Genomic DNA, 5,316 nt, shown 5'->3' on the forward strand with positions numbered 1-5,316 from the left:
AAAGAAATGATTTGCATATAAATAAATTTGAATATCAATTTTTTGGTATTGAACACGTAATATATTAAAATTATATGTTTTTTAAACTTTTAGTATATGTACTTCTAATATTCTACCTTTGAAATAATAATATTTTGCTGTTGAACTTTTTTTATTGTATGCTAGCTTTAAATATTTTGCTGTTGAATTTTTTTTTTTTTGCACTTTGCTAGCTTTTAATATTTTTCTGTTGATTTCTTCACATTTTGCTAGTTTTTAATATTTTGCTGTTGAATTCTTTTTTACATTTTGTATACGCAATATACAATGACATTTTGTATACGCAGTTTTGTATACAAATTGTATACGCAATAAAAAAGCTCCACATTTTAAGTGCCTGATATTTGAAATTTTAAAGTATAAATACTATATTGCTTAAAGAGCTGGGCAAACTTTAAAACGGACAAATCACGTAAATAATTTAAAAGTTATTAAACTTTTTAAAAAAATCATTAATTTGGCGAGACTTTTCTATCTAGATGAAAACGATCAAAACCAATGAATACTTCTTAATTATTGCAATTTTGTGAGCAGATAATACAAATTTGGAGTAACTTTTTAAATATTAAAACATTGGATCACAAACGCTTCTGTTTTTTCACAAAACTGTTGCTTTCCTTCATATTGACGTTTTGCGTTATTTTCACAATTAGCATAGAAAGCGCTCACTAAAGAAAAGCGAAAATTGACTTTATAAGTCATGAACAACTGTTTACATAAATCTCATATAATTCACTAAAAAGCATTCTTTTCATGCATATTACGAAACAATCTTCGGAAAACAAACTTATATATGGGTGACCTCTAATTTAAAAAAAAAAGAAGGAAAGAAAAGGGAAAGAAGGGAACGCAAAATAAACAAAAAATGAAAAAAGTATATCGTAGATTTTAACTTTATTTTTCTGTTTACTATAACTGTCTAACTAAATCTCTAATTGATCCTTTAGCGAAATGGACAGACTAAATCCGTTACATGGTTTTGCAGTTCTTTCATAAGTATCTATTTGAAAAAGCTTTCAGAAATACTGAGTGTTCATCCATTAACAGTGTAAGATTACTGCTTCGATCAATGAAAGATGATAAAGCTTGTTGCAATAATCTCGCTCAGTGGTTTAACTCACTCTATCCTTTATTATCCAATAATAACCGATAATGGCTACAATTACTGATAAGTTGATATTCTGTGAGTGGATTACATTATTAGTGAAGATAGTAGTTGGATATCAAGTTTATCGAAATCAAGACTATTTCTAGAGGTTGCAAGAGAAAATATAATTTTAACGTGTTCTACAAATAGTTATTCACTGCGGTAAATAAAACAGAAATAATGTGTTGAAATTTGAAGCATTTATAAATTTTCTTCCTTATGCGATCTTGGATTTTTTTTTTCTATACTGAAAATTAAACTTGCATGATTTTCGGAGCAATTTTAAAAAATAAATATATCCAGTTAAATTTTATTTGCATTTTTAAATTCAGAGTTTTACGACAGGTAAACATAGTATCACGTTTGCGTCAATGAAATTTAAAATTTTGTGAGAAATTTTTAATATGTCATAACATTTGACAGCAATTAAAGCTTTTCATTTTCCATCTTTTTAAAAACTCAATATTTGTTTACTAGTCACTGAAAACATGTTTTTAATGTTATCCTTATTATTGTTGTTGTTGTTGTTCATTTACGTCGCACTAGAGCTGCACAATTGGCTATTGGCGACGGTCTGGGAAACATCCCTGAGGATGATCCGAAGACATGTCATCGCAATTTTGATCATCTGCAGAGAGGATGGCACCCCCGCTTCGATAGCCCGACGACCTGCATGCGAAGTCGAGCACTTTACGGTAGAACAGTTTAACGAGGACCAATACCGCACACCCTCGGTCCCTACGTAGGCTGATCCAAGTGATCATCCACCCGCACACTGATCGTAGCCAGTGATGCTTGACTTCAGTGACCTGCTGGGAACCGTGTCTTAACGATCAGTCCACTGCGAGACTATCTTTATTGCAATAACTATGAATGTTATCAAAGGATCCCTTTTCAATTTTAACTCAGATTATCTTCCTTATTCAATAATAACCAATAAAGAAAAAGATCAAAAAATGCTTTAAAAAAAGTTTAGTAGCAATGGTAAAAATGAAGGTAGTATGCCAGAGTTAAATAAAAATCATGTTCAATAAATGAACAGCATATATCTGATCAAGTTCCGTTTAAAAAAAGCCGTCACTTTTCTGATTTAATTACTTAGCATCATTAAAACTAATACACAATATGAAATTGTTATGCTACCTACATAAATTAATGAATATAATTGAAACATAAACGAAAGAAATTATTAAAATATTTATTTTTAACCATTCATTTCTGCCCAACTTCTAGCTCAGTTGGTTTCAGCTTTACGTTGCCAACACGAAAAAAAGAAATTTCATTTGTTGTGTATCAATATACGCATTTATCTTTAATAACCAGCAAAGAAAAAAAGTATATCATAGAGCTTAACTTTATTCTTTAATCTACTAAAAATGTCTTAACTAAACTTCTAACTGATCTTTTGCCGAAAAGGATAAATAAAATCAGCTACATAGTTTTGCAATTCTTCCAAAATACTGAACTATTTGAAAGAACTTTCAGAAATACTGAGTGTTTTTCCATTAACTGTGTAAGATTCCTGCTGTGATCAATAAAAAATGATAAAGCTTGTTACAATAATCTTGCTCAGTGGCTTAAACCACACTATCCTTTATCATCCAATAATAACCGATAATGGCTTCAATTACTTATAAGTTGGTATTATAAGTGGATTGCATTATTAGAGAAGACAGTTGTTAGATATCAAGTTTATCGAAATCAAGTCTTGAGGCTACAAGAGAAAATATAACTCTAATGGATCTTTCAAATAATTATTCGTTGTAGCTTTTAAAATAGATAAAACGTTTAGAAATTTGAATCGTTTCTAAATTTTCTTCCACTTTGTTTTAGTAAGGCAATTTCGAAACATTTTTCTTTTTTTGCCTGAATATAAAAATTTATCCTGCTTTCAGGAGCTACTTCAAATATTAAAAATTTCCGTAAAAACTTTATTTTAAATCTGAAGCATTATAAGAGGTAAAAATATTGTCACATTTATGTCAATGAATTTTAAAAGGCTTTTAGGAAAGGTTTTAAAATATTATAAAAATTGTCAGCATTTAAAGTTTTTCCTTTTCGATATTTATTAAAATTTAATATTTATTTACTTTTGAGACCATGTTTTTAGTGTTATCTTTATAACAATAACAATGGTTGTTGTGAATGTTAGCAAAGAAACCTGTTTTTCAAAGGCTCTGTAGTTGTTTGAAAATATGTTTTTTGCAAATGACACGCTATTTTCAATACTAATCTGAGTTGCACGTGACTGTTAGGGCAATTTTAGCCTATCATTGTCAAGTTTATCAAGTGTTGTTGATGCTCTTCGAGTTTAATTTTGAGAAAATGAAAAGCGTTTGTGGTCTAATTTTGTAATATTTAAATACTTACTCCAATGCTGCATTACCTCAGCTCATAAAAATTTGCAACAAATGGGGAACAATGCATTGATTTTGATAGTTTTCATCTAGGTAGAAAAATATCACCAAATTGGTGATATTTAAGAAATTTAATAACTTTTGAAACATTTAGTTACTTGTCCCTTCTGAAGTTCAGATAATTCTTTACTGTAAGATGGCATATACATTATAAAACTATAGCTTTTCTTCAAATTTGAGGTACTTAAACGGTAACTTTTTCATTTTTCTTTATGAAAGAGCTTAAAACCATGTTGACTCTGATTTGCGTGTCATCAAAATTGTCGTCATTTGGGAGATAAAAAAATGCTGCTTTAAAAAACTTTTAAAACAACTTCGAAATATTTTATGCTTTATTTTATAGCCTTAAAACCTATCGGTGCATAAAATTTAAGTATGAATGATTGGCACAAGGAAAACCTGACTGGCAAGTTATATTTTATATTCTGTAATATATTTAAATTTTCATTGGTTAAAAATTGTAACTTAAAATCGAAACTTATTATATTTGAATGAAACAGCGTGATTCGCATATTTATTTGTACACCGGTGACGTACGTTAAGTCATTTCTGACTATTGTTTCTTCATACTGTTGTGTAACTATGAACGAAACTCATTCTAAACTAATTTTCGTACCGACTCAATAGGAGCAATTTCATTCTACCAAAGTAGAGCCCAATCTTGGCTAAAAAGCTTAAATTCATACATTTCTCCAAAATTTAATTGTACATTAATTTGACACTTATCAAAACATTGAAGAAGTATTTTGTTTCCGCAAATTCAATATTTAGTTCATAAATATCCGAAGAGAAGCTTACTGTGACATCATTTGAAAATAAATTGACTAATCAGAACAAAGACTGCTGTTTGTTTACTTTGATAGTGTGGTTAACGAAATCTATCAAAACAATGTTCTCACGAATTCCGTAGTTTGCCCATGAATGTTAGAAGAGAAGCTTACTGTGAGGTCATTTGAAGATGAATTGACTAATCAGAACAAAGAGTCCCTTCGTGAACTGATCATAAGACACAGATCTCACCAAAACATCGAAGTTAAGCATCAAAGGCTGAGGTCAGTGTGCGGGTAGGTGACCACTTTGATCAGGCTACGAAAGGAACCGAGTGTGTCCGGTATCAGTTCTTGTTTATACTGCCCCACCATAAAAATCTCGACTTCGCGTGCAAGTCGTTTGGCTACCAAAGAGAGGAGCCTCTGCGGAGGATCAAAATTGTGATGGCGTGTCTTTGGATAATTCTCGGGAATGTTTCCCAGCCCATTGTGTAACTCTAATACGACATAAATAAACAACTTCAGAACAAAGGCAGTTGTCTGTTTATTTCGATAGCGGTTGATCAAGCGTATCATGATCAGTAAGGAACTACATAATTTTCACAAATTCGGTATTTTGCCTTCGAATATCCGAAGAGATGAATATTGTGATGTCGGTTGAAGATAAATTGACCTTACAGAACAAAGTTCGCTGTCTTTTTACGAATATCATCTAAGAAAGCAAACAGCTGCCTTTCCTGTTTCTTTTGTGCTGAGACTCTTTACAATTTTTATATTTTAATTCAAAATATTCTAACAATTACTTAAGGATGTTTAAAGAGTTACTAAACACACCTGTTAGATTATCGAAATTGCAATTTCATTAAAATTTAAAATCCAAAAAAAGTAGCAGGAAAAAAAATCCTTCACATTCAAATATTTATCAATAAATGATTGTGTAAAT

This window comes from Parasteatoda tepidariorum, chromosome 8 (assembly GCF_982258835.1).
Source record: "Parasteatoda tepidariorum strain Cologne lab strain chromosome 8, Ptep-v5.0, whole genome shotgun sequence".
NCBI lineage: Eukaryota > Metazoa > Arthropoda > Arachnida > Araneae > Theridiidae > Parasteatoda > Parasteatoda tepidariorum.